The following is a 17,160-nucleotide window of genomic DNA, read 5'->3' on the forward strand; positions in this document are numbered from 1 at the left end:
CAACATAACAAGATCTCATCACTGCAAAAAATTTAAAAATTACTCAGGTGTCGTGACATGCACCTGTTGTCCCGCTACTTGGGATGCTGAGGTAGGACAATCACTTCAAGCCCAGGAGGCTGAGGCAGCAGTGAACTGTGATCACATCACTACACTCCAGCATGGGTGACAGAGTGAGATCCAGTCTCTAAAAAAGAAAAAGAAAAAAAAAAAAAAAGATAGTCGTACAGCAGTAAAAACAAACAATTCAAAACAACAAGCGACAACATGCATGAATCTCATAACTCTAATATTGAGCAAAAGAAGCTAGACACAATAGAATATATATTGTATGATTCCATTTATGTACAGTGCAAAACAAAAGCAAGACTAGACTGGTATTTAGGAATACAGGTGTAAAGAAAAGTGAGGAAAGTATTTTATAAAGCTCAGGATAGTGGTCACCCAGAGAAAGTGACAAGCAGGAGAAAAGAGGGAGTTCTCAGGAGGGGCACCAGAATGCTTCTAGGGTGCTGAGAGTATATTCTGACTTGATCCAGGTGGCATTCCCATCATAAACATATTTCTTTTGTGTCACTCTTTCATCTGCACAATCTTCTTTCATAAAATTTTCTGCATGGATGTTATTTCTCAAAATAAAAATGATTTTTAAAATGGGAAATGAAGGATGCAATTACAAAAAGAGCATATAAAAGCAAACCTTCAGGAATTAATGGAATTTGTTTTTATACTGTAACCTCAAAAATGTAAAACATAATTACTTAAATTAAAAAAAATCCCACAGTGCATGGGTTCAGCAGGCTACACACAGTTAAAGAGAGAAGTAGTAGAGGAGAAGAAAATCCAGAGAAGATGGGAAGATGAGAAACATGAAAGACAGATTAAGAGACATGAGGGGATTCAATGACAACATCTAATATGTGTCTGTTTGAAATCTCTAAAGAAAAAGATGGTAAGAATTTATTTAGGAATTTACATTAAGAGAATAATGTATTATACGTTAAAAGAATTATCTATTAAGATAATTTTCTGGAACAGATGAAAAATATACATCTAAAGATCAAGGAAACACAACATTATTCTACACCTAGACCTGTTATGGTAAAGTTGAAGAGTATCATCAACAAAGAGAATATATTGCAAGAACCCAAAGAGAAAGGAGAATCACCTATAAAGAAAAGACTTGTAGACTTCTGAACAAAAGCAACTTGGCCACCAGCCTCCGAGATGGCCTCCAATAATCCTCACCTCCTGCCATCTATGCTTTTGTATAGTCCCTCACAACACATTGGATGGGGTCACTCCTGTGTGAGCAAGAAAGTACTGAGGAAGTGATGATGCAGGACTGAAGCTTCCACCTTCGTGTCTTGAGTTGCAAATCCTGGAGGAAGTTAACCACCATACCATGATAACACTCAAGCAGGCTGTGGTGAAGTCCTCTGGGAGTGGAACTGCAGCCTCCAGCCAACAACCATGTGAGTGAGCCATGCTGGAGGCAGCTCCTCCACTCCAACCTCCAGAAGGCTGCAACCTCAGCCAACATCTGACTGCAACCTCATGATACAGCATGAGGCAGAACAGACCAGCCAAGTCACTCCCAAATTCCTGATCCACAGAAACCATAGAAAGAAATAAATCATTATTGCTGTGTGAAGCCATCAGTTTTGATGTAATTTGTTATGCAGTAATGGATAATCAATTTATTAGAATAACAGCTACAAAGTGCTGAGAGGAAATAAATTGTATAAATCATCAACCTAAAGTTGTATATTGAGCAAATCTATTTTTGTAAGACAATGGCAAAATAGAATCTTTTCAAAATAAATGGAAATGGAGGGGATTTAACATCAAAAGCCTGCTCTCAAGGGGTTTCTAAAGTACATGCTTCAAGAAGAAGGAAAATAATCTGAGGACGGTCCAGTGTGCCAGAAGGAATGGTGAACAAATAGAATGGTAAAGAGGTGGATAAATCCAAACATCATCTATAAAATAATAAGTCAGCATTTGGGAGGCTAAAGACAGAACTAAAATACTCAATAAGATTAATTTGGGAAGGGATGGTTGGAGCTAAAATGTTCTAAAGCCCTTTTATTGTCTTGGGAATGGTCAAATGTTGTTTAAATCTTTATTAACTGAAAATATTATGTAATAACGCAATGAGCAACATGAATAAAAGAATAGAATCAGCATGTATACATTTAAAACACATATGGAGAGAAAAATCAGTAAAGGGGGAAAGAATATTAACCCTTTTCCCATTTAGAGAAATGAAGTGTGGCTCATAGCCAGCGCTCATTTAATTTTACATAAACACACTCTTTGAGACTGAAGCAAATATGACTGATTTTCAATGTGAATATAAAATACAAAAATTGTTCTTGAAGTTATCTAGAAACAGAACTAACATCAGAATTATCTGAATTACCAGAATTGTCCATTTCAGAAAAATCAGATTCATCAAATGAATCCTCAACCAATTGTTTGAGAACAATGTTGACATCACGCATAGGAATGTTACATTTTCTAGGATTTGACGTTTTCAGTGATCAAGAATTACTATATTTTGTAAGTGAAAATACCACTGCCAAAACCAGAATGCTATAAATAGAATGATGTCTTATGTTTCCAAAGTTAATCAACTAGAGTGATGTGAACATAATAATAAAAGTTGAATATTTCATGGTAAATTTATCTCAGGGCAAATGTTGCAGCCGCAAGTGCTGGTGGCAAGTATTCTCAGGGCAAATGAGAAAAGAGTTAAAACAAAAATCTCCATTTAAAAAAACAAGGCAAGAAAGTAGAGAAAAACAAACAGAAAATTTGGTTACAATAGAAATGAAATGTAAAATGATAGAAACAAGTCCAAAGATGTTAATAATCACTGTAAAAACAAATGAGCTATTCTTACCACCTCAAAGAGCATGTCAAAGTATTTGTTTAAGTCTACAACCCCCAGCTATATGCTGTTTTCAAAAAACACACCAATACAGTAGAATGCAGAAAAGTTTTAAGCAAAAATATGGGGAAAAATACATCAGACCAATGTTAACTAAAAGAAAACTGGTACAATTATATGAATATCTGACCTCATAGACTTTAAGAGAGAATACATTGCAAAGAGTCAGTGCTCTCTGAGAAAAGGCTCTTATCACATAAACTTGACCTAATAAATGTGAACAGAATTCTGCCTCAACAACAATGGGTGTGGTGGCTCATGCCTGTAATTCCAGCATTTTGGGAGGCCGAGGCAGGAAGAGTGCTTGAGTCCAGGAGTTCAAGACCAGCCTGGACAACATAGGGAAACCCCATCTCTACAAATAACAAAAAATTAGTCAGACATGGTGGTGCACACCTATGGTCCCAGCTACTCAGGAGGCTGAGGTGGGAGGATCATGTAGGCCTGGGAGGTCAGGGCTGCAATGAGCCATAATTACATCTCTGCACTCCAACCTGGGTGACAGAGTAAGACCCTGTCTCAAAAAACAAAAACAAAAATAAAACCATTTTCAACACATTTCCAACAGCATATACTATATATAGACCAAGGTCTCTGACTACAAAACAACTCAATCAGAAATAAATATATAAAAAATCATTTTCAGAAATCCTTATTTTTGGAAAGAGTTGCTAAAAAATGTTTAGCAAGGTGGCTGGATATAAGATCAATATACAAAAGTCATTTAGCTTTTATAAGGCAACAAACCATTAGAAAGTATACTTTTAAAAAGACACAATTTACAACAGTAACAACCACAACCAGAACTCCAAAAAATGTACACCTGTGAATCAATACAGAAAACATGCAAAACCAACATCTTATAAAATCATAAATCATAAAACCATGCATACTGCCAAAAATAGTCATGCCATGTCTTCGCACCTAGAGGGGCACTGGCACCGCAGGTGGAAGCCTCTCCACCCCCACCCCCATCCTCTCTTGGACTGCTTGCCCCATCCCGGTGAGAATGGGGCCGGGCGGGGGGAACAAGAGAGGGCAGAGAAGAGGGGAGAAGGTAGGGACACACAGTTGTCTGAAGCCTGAGGGTGAGGCAACCAATGAGGGGAGGCTGCGATTCCTTTCTCAGGTGGAACTTCATGAACGCTTTGTGCTGCCAGGCATCTCCCTTGTGTCTCCCTCCCCCTGCACCCAGCATGCGTATGTGCACCAAAAGCACATGGCCGTGGAAGCCAGGATGCACCTCTGGCCAGGTGGCTGCAGCAGGTCAGCCTGCAGTTCCTGGGTCACCCCACTGGCCCACCTGTGGGGACGCTTTCCTCAGCCACCACTGAGCATTCACTGCAGCCTGCTGCTTTTCCACGTGAACCTGCAGGGCCAGGCTGGGGGTCTCACCCCAAGTGGAGGGGTGAGACGAGGCTCAGGGGTTCTTGCCCTGAGCAGAGAGGTGGGGCAAGGGGAAGGGGCTCACCCACCAGGCCCAGCGACATGGAGGTCAGAGGTCAAGGCACACTGACTGGATGGGGCAGCACGGGTGTCCAGGCCCTGGCTTCAGGTGTGGTCACTGGGGTCTCTGGAGGGCTCTCTGGCTCCTGATGGTGAAACAAGACCACCCCTTTCCCACAGATCCATTAAATCAAGAATCAGAGTCCTCATGGGGTACCCCAACCTCAAGGACAGAAGCTAGAAAAGCCGGAGAGCAGAATAAAGCAGCTTGGCTCACCAGGTCTGGTCGACTCTTCTGGGGACACCAGCTGGAGGCCTCAGGAGCCGGGCTGGGGCTCACAGCCCAAGCTGGAGAGGCCCAAGCCCAGTGTTTCCTTGGCCGCCCAAGCCAGTGTTTCTGGTTCTCAGGGCTGGGGGAGCTGTGCTGGCTCTGTTCATGGTCCTCTGAGTACCAGCTGCATGGGGCCTGTGTGCCCATCCCTAGCTCTGGCCCCGATGGACCCCCGGACCCCTGTCATCTGGAGTGTCCACCTGGCCCTGCTCAGCCTCCAGGGACCTCTGCCCACCCCCACCTGCAGGTAGCCTCAGTTAACTGCTCAGCCCCTCCTAGCCTCACTTGCCCACGCACATGGGGTCTGCTTGGCATCCCCAGGTCTCTGTAGACACTCGGTGCTGTGCCAGCCAGCTGGCTGGGCTCACATGGCAGCCACTGGTATCCATCCTTCCTCCTCCTGGGAGCAAGTCTTGTCTAGAGGGAGTGTGGCCAGAGGTGGAGCCGTTGAGTTGGAATCTTCCTCTGCCCCTCATCTGGGTGTCACCAAGCTGTTTTAGCCTCTCTGAGGGCCATTTCATCTGTGAGATGGGACCGCAGTATGCTGTGTCGTGAGGTCAACCCCACATGGATGGCACTTGGAGCCCACTGCGACAGGCCCACATCTCCCAGCCCCTGTCACCTGGGCAAGTGACCAGAGCCTTGGTGGGTCCCCAGGGGGGCTGGAAAGGTGTGTGCACAGGGTCCACCTGTAGACCGATGGACAGGAGAGTATGGGGAGACCCACACATTGCAGCCTGGAGACCCCAGAGGCCTTGATGTTCATTGTGGGCATCAGTCTCAGCCCCCTCCCCTCAACCGAGCCTCGTCCAAGTCTGGTCCTGTTCCTGTCCTGCCCATGCGGAGAGGTGGGGCAGGGCAGGGGGACGAGGGCACCCCAGGGAGCAGGCTGCACCACCCCTCCACCCCTAGTCTGTGCCCTGGGCAGGGCTGCCTCTCTGGGCCCGCACGTGGAATCAGGAGTACATTAGCTGCTCCTAAGCGAGCGCTGTTCAGGCCTCCCTGCAGGGCCATCACTCCTGCGTGCACAGATAGGAGGTCTCAGAGTCCCCCGCCCACATCACACGAGGAAGCTCAGAGGAGGGGTTGCAGGATCCCCACCCACAAGGCCGTTCAAGGCATCTCTGCATCAGGTAGGACATTTGCGGGGGAGGGGGATCTGTGAGTCACAGGCCCACTGGCCCTGGTGCCCCCAACTCCCCTGCCCAGTGACAGACCTCTTTGCCTCTTCACCTAGCCCTGCCCCCTCCCTGCAGACCTCCCTGAAAGCCCTTTCCTCACCTTGTCCCTGGGACCCTGGGACCCTGGGACCATGGGACCATGGGACCCCCACCCACCCACAACTCTGTTTGAAAGCTCCTCTCCTCCCTCTGTCTACTCCTTGGAAGCCCCCCAAGGCCCCTCTCTTCACCCACCCACTCCCTTCATGGGAACTCCCAAAGGCCCCCTCCCTCTGTCAGCCCCACTCCTCGCCCTACCCTCCCTGCTCTCCTGCCAGGCTCCTGTGGGGCCGGGTCTGCTCCCTGTGCCCTGGAAGTTCAGGGGCCCAGGTGAGAACGGGGCCGGGCGGGGGAACAAGAGAGGGCAGAGAAGAGGGGAGAAGGTAGGGACACACAGTTGTCTGAAGCCTGAGGGTCAGGCAACCAATGAGGGCAGGTGGAGGGTGCAGCTGCTGTGAGCCAGGCAGGCCCAGAACTGTGTCTGCACCACCGCTGCAGACTCAAATACATGCCTGTGTGCAGACCACAGCCCAGCTGTCTCACAAGGTCTCAATCTGAGACCCCAGAGACAGGTGTGGCCCCCCTTTGCAGGTGAGCAGCCTGTGGTAGGGAGGTCTGGAGGCAGGCCAGGCTGAGGCTCCAACCCTAGCAACAGGACCCTGCCCTTCCTCTGCCAGGGTTCTGCACACTGTCGGTGCTTAATAAGTGCTAGGCACCCAGGATGGCCTCCCTGTGACCTTTGGGGGCTGGAGCAAAGCCCCTACCCCAGGGAAATGGGTAAAGAGAGGGCAGCAGGACCCCTTCACCACCCCCTTGTGACCTGGACACCCTTTGTGCCCCTGCAGGGGCTGTGAGACAGGCCCACATTGCCGGCAGCCCAACTAATCCCATAGACAGCTCCTCACCCACCAGACTCACAGGCAGGTCTACTGGCCTCTCCTCAGTAGCTTAACAACCAAAACAGACCCTCCCGGTAAAAAGTCACTTTTTGACTGCAGCCAGGACCCAACCCAAGAGCCGATCCCACGCTGTTCCTGTTCTGCTGTTCACCCAGAGACTGTGAGTCAGCCATGGTGGCCTGAGGCCAGCTGAGGAAGCGGGCCCAGTCTAGCCTGGGGAACTTACCTGTTGGGGGCAGCCAGTGGCCACCCAACCCAGGCCGTCACAGACAAGGATAGTCGGGGCAGGACTGGACCTTGGGGTGTGGGCAGTCACTCCTGTCTGCTTACAGGAAGAGCAAAACGGGGTGGTGCCTGTGTCCCCCAACCACTTGGGAAGTGAGCCTAGTACTGTGCTGGGGGGCAAGGGAGTCCCTGGTTCTCAGGCTCTACCCTGGCCCCAGCCTGTCCAGAGCTGGCATAAAAACAGCATGATCTGTAAGCCAGCCAGCACCAGACAGCTGGGGTCCCTCCCGGTGCCCTCCCTTGTCCAACAGACTGTGGGACTCCCTTGTGGCCCTACAGCAGGCCTGAGGCCAAGTGGACAGTGGGGGGCTCCATGGCTGCAGCAAGAGCTCAGGCCGGACCAGAGATATCCTGCAGAGGGACCCCCATGGGGCTCCAGGTTGGAGGGACCCACCCACCAGCTCAGTCACAGAGGCAGGGCTGCCTGGATTTCCTGGGATGCTCAGATCTCTCCCCTGCCCAGCCTCCCTAACCCGAGACCTCTCCACTGACCCCTTCCCAGGACACTCCCTCCCTAGGACTGTTCCGGCTAGGGCTCTCCCCCACCTTCCCCCAGGCCTCCGGAGCTCCCCTCCTGAGCAGTAGAGCCAGCCAAGCTTCTCAGCTCCTAAGTGGGGCTCTTGCGTCTTTACAAGTCTCCCACCCCATAAAAGAGATCACCGCGGAGCTGTCCAGAACCCCTGGAAACAGCTGGGCCTGCCGGTCACAGGGTGGTTGGAGAGAAGCTGCTTCAGCACGGGAAGCCTGGGGGTCGCCCTGGAAGCTCCAGACACCCTGTCCAGGACAGGGCAGCTGCAGCCCTCCCCACCCAGCTACCTCCCCACCCGCGACCCCGACCCCGACCCTGGCGCTGAGCCTCTCTGCCAGCTGCAGGGGTGGGGGGCTGGACAGGCCCCTCCAGGACATCCACGAGTATCAGGCGGGGTTGACAACAAATGCCTGCTGATTAATAAAAGTTTGATGGGAATTTCATACGCTGCCTGGATCCTAAACATTCTCCAGGAACATCTGGCTGAGACCGGGCCGCCTGTTTATGTTCACAATGAGAACATTTTTTCCGACGCAGCCTGCAGCGATTGTCTCCCTCAGAAGCAGCGCTGGGGACGCCCTCCCGGGCCGGGCGGGGGCCTGGGGACTGGGGCCGGGGCTGCAGCCAGCCAGCCTTCCTCGGGGCCCCAACCCCTTCGCCGACCCTGCAGGGTGGGACCCCACCCCCGAGTGGAAGAAGGAACCGGAAGCCAGGCCCGCGGGGAGGGAGGGTGGGGGCAAATACCCACCCCACCGGAGGGGAGGGGCCTGGGAAGGGCTCTTCCCCCACTCTTCCTCCATTCTGCCCCCTCCCTCCTCCCGCTCCAAGATTCCAAATCGCCTTCACCCCACAGAGGGGATTCCTGGCTTCTGGCCCGCCCCGCGGTGCACAGCCTTGCTGGGGGAGGGGAGGTGGTCAGGGGAGTGGTGTGGGTCACCAGGGAGGGGAGGGGACACCCAGCTGGGACTCCCAGCCTCATCGTCTACGGTAGGGACCGGGCTGTGGGCCCCTTTGGTCCTCACCTCCGTGGTCGGGTCCAGTCCCTCCCGCCCTGAGCGTGGGGCCTCCAGGGGTCCCTCCAGGCGTCCAGGAAGGGGAGGGCAGTCCTGGCGTGGAGGGCCTTGTGCACCCAGGTAGTGATGAGGGCGGGCAGGGCGCGGGGAACGTGCAACCAGAGACCATGCTAAGACCCCGAAGTCGAGCCCTGGGCAGGGGCGGCGGCACCCTCTGCCCTTCTTCCCATCCCACCGCAGCTAACGTGGCCCGCCCGCCCATGGGGTCAGGGTTTCCAGGCGGCCGGTCCTGCCCCCGTTGCTGCACCGCGCCACTGTGTGTGGTCCTTGTGGGCGCCACTCATTTATTTTTCTTTCTTTTTCCCTCCTCTTCCTTTTTAATAAAATGCATCAGAGTGGAGGGCAGACGCCACCTCCGATGTCCTTATAAAACGTGTGCGCGGGCGCTGCGCATGCGTGTGTCGCTGCGGGCTGCGGGCTGGGAGCCTCTGGGAACTCCCCGCGCCAGGCCACCAACCTCCCTACTCATGGGGAGGGGGCGTCAAGCCCAGCGACCTTATGCTGGGCCTTGGAGACCCGTTGACACTGCACATAAACAGGGAAGCACGGAGTCCCGAAGGCAGTGGGGGCCAGGCTAGGAGGGGATGGATGGTGGCCACTCCTAGGCCTTCCTACACAGCCCCAAAGGAGCTTTACCGGGTTCACTGTCCTGGGACCTAAGGCCCAGGGTGCCTGTTCTTGGCTGTAACCCCTGCCCCTGAACCATGCTCAGGCAAAGAGGGGGAGGGGCCTGAACCTACAGCAGCTTAAGCATGAATTCTGCTTCTGTTGAGTAGGAGAAGGGTCTGGCCTCTGTCGGTGGGTGTCCCCCACCACTAGGCTTGCAGTGCTGGGTAATGTGGTCCTGCAGGCCTGTGTGAGGGACCAGGCCTCCCCTCCAGAGGGGCACCCAGCACTGCAAGGATGTGGGTGGATAGGACAGGCACTCCCAGCACCCAAACACTTGCTCTAAGTGACAGCCCAGGTGTTCCCTGGTGTTTATGTTTTTCCTGCAGAGCTGATCTCAGCGCCTACCTGCCCACCACACAGGCAATGTCAACAAATCCCTGTAGGTAGGCCCAACCTAGCCTCCCCTGCAGGGCCTCAGGGACCTGCCACCCCCACTGAGTCCAGACACCCACTCAGTCATTCCAGCCTTCAGGTGCCCAGAGATCAGGTGTCCAGGGCTCAGGTACCCATAGCCCAAGCGTCTACAGCCCAGTTATCCAAGCCCCAGGTGCCCACAGCCCAGGTATCTAAGGCTCAGATGTCCACAAGTCAGGTATGCATGGCTCAGGTGTCCATGGCCCAGGCATGCAAGGCCCAGGTGCCCACATCCTGGTTCCCACAGCCCAGACAGCACGGCTGCAGCTGGCGGAGGGTCCTGGCCTGGCTCTTCACCCCCTGACCTGGCTGGGCCAGCGTTATCAGGTGTTACCAGCAACCGCTGGCCACTATCTCCTGGAGGAGCCCTGTCCTTCCGACAGCACCGATAAGGCCATCCTCTTCTCACTCAGCTACAGATAGCATTAATCACCAGCCCTGTACACCAGCCCCCACTCCCCTGCCCTACCCATGCACCCAGGAGGCTGGGAGGGCAGGAGCTGCTCCCATGCACCACAAACCTAGCACCTCCCATGGGAGGCCCTGTGGCCCACTCCCCTCCCCACTGCAGACCCCGTCGCAGGTAGCTCTGGAGCTTCTGTGGCACCCACCATGGGAAGGGGCTGAGGGTATGCATCTGGGAGAGGGGTGAGTGGAGCAGGTAGGGGCCGGTGCTGCCCTGTGGCCTCTGAGGCTTGGTCACTCTCCAGCCTCACTTTCCCCTTCACTGCAGACACTCACTTGGGGCCAGTCACCTGCTGGACAGAACCCCCCAAGACACTACCTCCCTCCATCCCCTCCTGGTCTGCCCCTCCCCATGCTCCAGCCACTCTCCCCTCAGATCTAGAAATGCCACTCCCAGCGACTGTCCCTGCTACGTAGGGCAAGCCCGCTTGTCCTGCTCTAGGGAGGACCTCTGACCCCTCCCGGCCCTTCTAGAGGGAGCTGTGGAGTCAGAAGGAAGGCTCAGAGGATGCTGGGCAGCCACGCCACCCCAGTCTCAGTGATGAGGGTATGGGAAGGAAGGGCTCCTACCATGCCAAAGACTTCCAGCAGTCTTCACTTGAGACAGCAGGACAGCGTCTGGGCAAGCAGGAGATTGGTCGGCAGGAACCAACCAGAGATTTTAGGGTCCCCTGGAGGGAGTGCCCCAGAGAGGGAAGGACCAATCCTGCCCTGCAAGGCACCCACCCAGGGGACTCTCTTAAAGGCAGGACGATTCTGGAACCCTTCCCTGGGCCCCCGGCTTCCCAGTGTCTGTTCCTGGGTCCAGAATACTCTGTCTGGAAGTCCTCAGCAAGGAAAGCCCCTAGCCATCACGGGCAGAACTTGGCAGAAACGATGCTTTTTCTAAAAGACTCTAACTTGCCTTGGGTCAGGGGTGGCCCAAGGGACCCACGGAGAGAGGGAGAAGGGGCATCACAGAGGCATTGCAGCTTCAGTTGTTGTCCCAGGGACCGGCCATGTCATGAGGACTGTCAAGCAGCACCAGAGAGATCCCCATGCAGAGACACCAAGGCCTCCAGCCAACAGCTGGCCCCAACTCGAGGGGGCTTGAGCCCATTCCCCTTGCAGATGCCCTGCCCAAGCCAGCCCCCAGTCGTGACCCACGATGACCACACAGGCAGCAAACAATGACTGAACAGAAAGCAGTCCACTTGGGTTTGGGATGCATGCTTATGCACCCGGAATATATACCCTTAAAGTCTGTTGGTGGGTGATTTCCTGGGCACCCTTGGATGTGACCTGCTATGCTGCTGCTAAGCTGCCCCAGGGCCCACTGAGGCATATGGGCACACACATGCACACCCAGACACTGATGGCTACGGGAGGAAACGGCCCCGAGAGTGCAACTGCGGCATCCCAGGGCCAGGGATGGTACTTACATGTGCCCACTGGGGCACTGGAGGGACTGTTCATCCACTTGCACCCCAGCCAGGGGGAGGCTCCAGGCCGCCAGGGCAAAAAGAAGGTGGGACCTCAAGACAAAGAAATAGGATCCGGGGGACACCTGCAAAGTCCTTCTGCAGGTGGGGGGCAGGTTAGGAAGGCCAGAGGTCGTGGGTGTCCTGATGGGACTCTTCGTGGGAGGCCACAGGTCCAGCAAGCCGCCTGTCTATCACTGACCAGAGATAAGGGTACCCAAGGAGGGGATCACTCTCACCTCAGCTGCCTTGTCTGTGGCCACCCAAGCCCAGGGACCACCCCTGTGTGCAGATGGGGAAACTGAGGCTCAGAGAGCTGGTGAGAGCTCTGACTCTATATGGCTTCCTCAGCCCCAGGATCAAGCCAGAGGTGCTCCTGGAGTTTGGAGGAGATGACATACATCTCTCTGCCTATCCTGGGGGCCGAGGACCCAGGCCCAGGTGGGGCAGGTCAAGAAAAGTCATCCTGACCCTTCCAAGCAGCAGATGAAGCTGCACAGGCTACACAGGAGGGGATGGGAGAGCCAGCTTGTGCTTAAGCGATGCTCAAACACACACCCGTGCACACACATGAGCGCACACGCACACACGTGTGCCTGCCAAGTTGGCATGAGCTTAGCCTAGGACTCCTCAGCCTGGCCTCCCTCCTTGCACCAGGGAGGGCTCTGTGGGAGGCTGGGCAAGGCTGCCTGCAGCTGCACCCCAGACCAGCCCTGGAGCTTAGCTCCCCGGAGGGCAGCCATGGGGGCGGAGCACATGTGCTAGAGGCCCCACACCACTCCCTGCATGGGCACAAGGGGGACCCCACGCCTGATTTACGATGGGATTCCCACACATGTGTCAAAGACGCCATGTTAAGCACCAGCATAAAAATAATATATAGGTGACCGCAACGTTTTTATGACCTTCCTCAGCCCGGCCCTGGAATGCTGGGATTCAGCAGGTGAAATAACACACATTTCGGCGGCTGCAGCCACAGTGGCCCAGGGCAGACAGGGAGTCAGGGAGACTGCGTCTGGCCTTGGCCCTGGGAGGACCCCGCATTGGAGCATGTAAGGTCAGACAGAGAAGGCAGATGCCAGGGCAGGGTTAGGACAGAGCCCTGGAGGACTCAGAACAAATAGCATGGTGGGGCGGCCTGGGTTGTCCTGTGGGAGGGCCACATGGCAAGGGCTCCAAGTGTCCCTTCCTGTTTACCCTGCACCTGCTTTCTGCCCCAGGGAATGGGGAATGCAGTGTTCCACAGACAGGTTACAGGAGAGCCTTCCAGAGCCTGCAGTTGTTCTAGGGTTCCCTGCCATCATGGGGGCCTCGCCCCAGGAGAGCACAGCCCTTGAATTGGTGATGACCTCTGGCTGCAGCAGTGGGGAGGCTCGGGATGTCCCCCAAGTGAGCTACAGTTAGAATGCAGCAGACAGCACGTGCTGTCTGACAAACATCCCCACATCAGCTCCACCTGTCTGCAAGTAGTAACGGTGAGGAGTCCTTCTAAAGGTGGGGCCAGCAGGGACTGAAGGTGCAGCTTGGGGGTCATGGCGGATGCTGTGTTTGGATCATGAGGACACTGGACTTGCAGAAATGGCCACAGCAACACTTCCATCAGCCTCCAGCCTTGAGAGGCCCCCAGGACTGGATGGGCCTGTGTGATGCAGGTGGGCAGGGAGATGGAGGGTTCCAGGTCTGGACAAAAGGTGACCCAGCTCCCAACCATGTCTCTCTCGTCTCTGCCTCTTGTCTCTCTCTGTCTCTGCCCCTCTATTTCTCTCTGGGTCTCTCCCTATCTCTCTCTTTCTCTGTCTCTCTGTCTCTTCCTCTCTCTCTCTCCCCCCACCTGCTCTTGGAGCCCAGTGCCAGGTAGTCAGGAAGTCCCTGGGGTGTCCAGGTGGCCCTGCAGGAACCCCCAGGCTGCCAGCCCTGATTGCTTGGTGCAGTCAGACAACAATTCCCGTCCCACCTGAGATGCAGGAGCAGCTGGGCTGGTGGCCGTGTAGCCCTGTGTGGAGCCAGGCTCTTAGATGGCGCTGAGAGCACGGAGCCCTGGATCCCTCCCAGCTCAGAAAGGAGATGGGGAAGGAATTCCGGGAATTCGCAGGAAGGGGGTGGGAGGAACGAGGCTGGCGGGGCTCGGGCGGGGCTGAAGTGCCTGACTGTTCTTTTCCTCCTGGTTATCTGAAGTCCGCAAGAGCACATAGTACGTTTATGATCAGAAAAAACAACTTCTAACCCTGAGGCTCCCCTGCCCTCGGCCAGAGACTGAATATGGCTCCTGGTTCCCAAAGCCTGTGTCCCCATCACCCTTGCTGACCACCTCCAGCCCAGGCCCATTCCCCACTCTCCCTCCAATCACCTCCTCCCTACAGCCACCCAAGGCTGGTCTCTAGTGGGTGTCCCGTGAGCACTTTCAAGGGAGCTGAGCCAGCAACACCGCAGCATCCACATTTTGGGGTCTGGGGAGGGAAGAGGGGCCAGGAGAACAGCAGGCAATGTTGTTGCCTACGGGTCTCTTCCACCTGCAGTCCCCTGAGGGCTATCAGGGGTCTTGGGCCTCCATGCCTGGGGCACAAAGAAAGGGCCTCCGAGACTCAAGTTCTTCTGCCTTAGGGCCCAGGAGCAGCGAGAGAGTGAGGTCCAGGATAGGGAGTGTCTGGTAAGAGGAAGGCCACAGGCTTGCAGGGCCTGGGAACCCGTGGCCCCTCTCTAGGAACTCCTGGCCCCTTTCAAAGATGCGGTTTGATGCCACAGGAAGGCCACGGTCAGGTCAGAGACTCCCCAGCCCTGACTGTGGGTCCATGCCTGCTGTGCTCACCAACCTGGGAGGACAGAAGAGGCCAGCACTGACTTGCCCTCACCCCTAGCTCAGGGGCTGGCTGCATCCCAGAGCCATCCCATTGCCCACAGGCCAGTGGGCTGTTTTGGGCAGTGGCCCTGCTGGGTCTCCAGCCCATGTGACTAGGGGAAGGGGAGTGCTTGCTGAGGAGGAAAAGGAGAATGCAGGAGTTGCTAGGCCTGAGCCCCGAGGGTCCCCATCTGGTACATGACCCTTTCTGAGCCTGACATCCACAAACCCAGTGGGATCCTCCACTTGGCCAGCACCTCCTCCTGCAGGAAGTCCCCTGACCATTCCTTTCTTCCATTCAGCTTTCCCCCAGAGACTTTAGGGGTGTCACAGGGGTTTCCCAAGGCCCTCAAGGCACCACTCAGGGGCTGAGGGCATGTAGAGGGTCCCCAGATGTCTGCCCCTGCTGATCCTCTTCCAGCATGGAGACTGGTTGTTCTATCCCGGCTGCTCCTCGTGCCACCACAGCTCCACCCCACCCATCCACCACATTCTCAAACATTCACGGCCTGACTCGGAGGCAGCAAGAACAAAAGCACAAACACAATGTGAAGGGAATGGACTTATCTGCTGCGGCATCTTGGACATTCTTTTTCTGAACTTAAGAAACACTGCCTGGAGGCAGTTTCTCTTGGACTGCATTCAATGTTTCCGCGAGAGAAGGGGAGCAAATGGGGTGGAGTGACCACAGCCTTCAGGTACTGGCATGGGGCACGGTGGGTGCCCGAGAGCCCTGGAGCACAGACGTCCGTGCACGGCACTGTGCACCAGTCCAGGTACAGGGTGTCCACAGTGGAAGAGCCCACAAGCACACAACCACAACAAGTGTTCGCACACAAACCCAAGATGTGTGGTGCCTGCAGGCATGTGCCCAGGACCCGTGGTGTCTATAAACGTACCCATGCCTTTCACATGGACTCAGACACAGGGTGTCCACGACGCAAACATCCACGCATGCACCTGTGCCACATGCACACAACCATGAAGGGTGTCCATACACAACCCCAGGACACATGGTGCTTGCAGGCATGCGCCTGGGACCTTTGGTGTTCACGAACGTGTCCATGCCCTTCACATGGACTCAGATGCAGGGTGCCATGACGCTCGTGTCCATGCACACACCCGTGAAGCAGAGTGTCCATACATGAGCCCAGATACATGATGCCTGCAGACATGTGCCCAGGACAGATGGTGTGCACCCACGCCCATGCATGGCACCTCCTGCCACTGTTTTCAGAGTCCACAGCTGTAAGCACACACATAGATCCCTTTTCTCTGCTCGCAGACCAGGTGGGAGACATGCTCGTGCTCACAGTCACAGGCAGACACGTTGGAGAGCACACACACACACACACCTGTCTAGGGGCCCACACTAGCAACCTCTGTGACACATCTACCCCCAGGCTTAGAGGGTGGGAGGCCTTGGGGGCTTACAGAGGGGGATGGGGTACAGGGGTTGGGGCTGAGGCTAGGCTGCTGCAGGATGGAGCCCCTAGAACACTGGGTTGGCTGGTGACTCAGGGTTGGCATGACAGCCAGAGTCATTTACCCTTCCACTCGCCCATCATGCTGTCAGCCAGGACAGTAGAATTCCTGTTGCCACCAGACGGCCCATCAGCAGCATAGAGACATGGGGTCATCCCCTGGACTTGCTGCCATGCCCTCTGTGAGGAAAAAATTCCTCATGATGCATGTTAACGTCAGTGAGGAAGATTGCACCGAGGCACATCATGTGGGTGTGGGCCCCTGCCTCGGGGCCTTGGGGGAGATGGGGCTCAACCCTGAAACAGCAGGGTGGTGGGTGGAGAAGCCGAGGAGCAGCATAGGGTTCGTGTGTGGGAATGACTGAGAGGAGACAGCAGGGCTGAGGGGGTTCTGGCTAAACCAACTTCACAGAGTCCTTGCTGCAGGCAGGCAGGGTGATCAGACATCACCTGGGGATGGTGGAGGATGAGGGACCCCATCGGATGTCATTAAGGGTGAGCAGATATCCAGGGTGTGGGGCTCTGCCTAAAAGGACTTAGTCAGGTTCTTTATAAAATTAGACCATGTAAGCCGGGTGCAGTGGCTCATGCCTGTAATCCCAGCACTTTGAGAGGCTGAAGCAAGAGGATCTCTTGTGGCCAGGAGTGTGAGACCAGCCTGGGCAACATAGCAAGACCCCATCTCTTAAAAAATGAGAATAAAAATGATCCCATCACACACAACTACAGAAGTGCAAACGTCAGGCCTGGAGGCAGCGATTTGGCAGCAGCCTGAGGGTAGGACTTGTGTCTCCCTGTGTACCTGCCGCCTTCAAGTCCAGATGCACTGGCCGTTCTCACTGGGGCCATGAGCCAGGCAGCACCCGGGGCCTGGCACCCCAGGCCTGGACTCCTGGACCTCTGCTCGCTCCAGTCTCAGGCACCTTTCCCAGGAGGGGCTCTGGGTGAGTGCTGGCCCTGTAGGTCCCTCGGCCTGTCGAGAGAGCCACCCAGGACAGGGGTTTCAGGCCTCTAGGCACTCTTGGCTCAGGAGGCCCGACCTGGTTTCCTGCCTTCCAGCAGAGGGCCAGATCTGATAGGGCAGCATTCCTCT

Source organism: Macaca mulatta, chromosome 1 (genome assembly GCF_049350105.2).
Source record: "Macaca mulatta isolate MMU2019108-1 chromosome 1, T2T-MMU8v2.0, whole genome shotgun sequence".
Classification (NCBI taxonomy): domain Eukaryota; kingdom Metazoa; phylum Chordata; class Mammalia; order Primates; family Cercopithecidae; genus Macaca; species Macaca mulatta.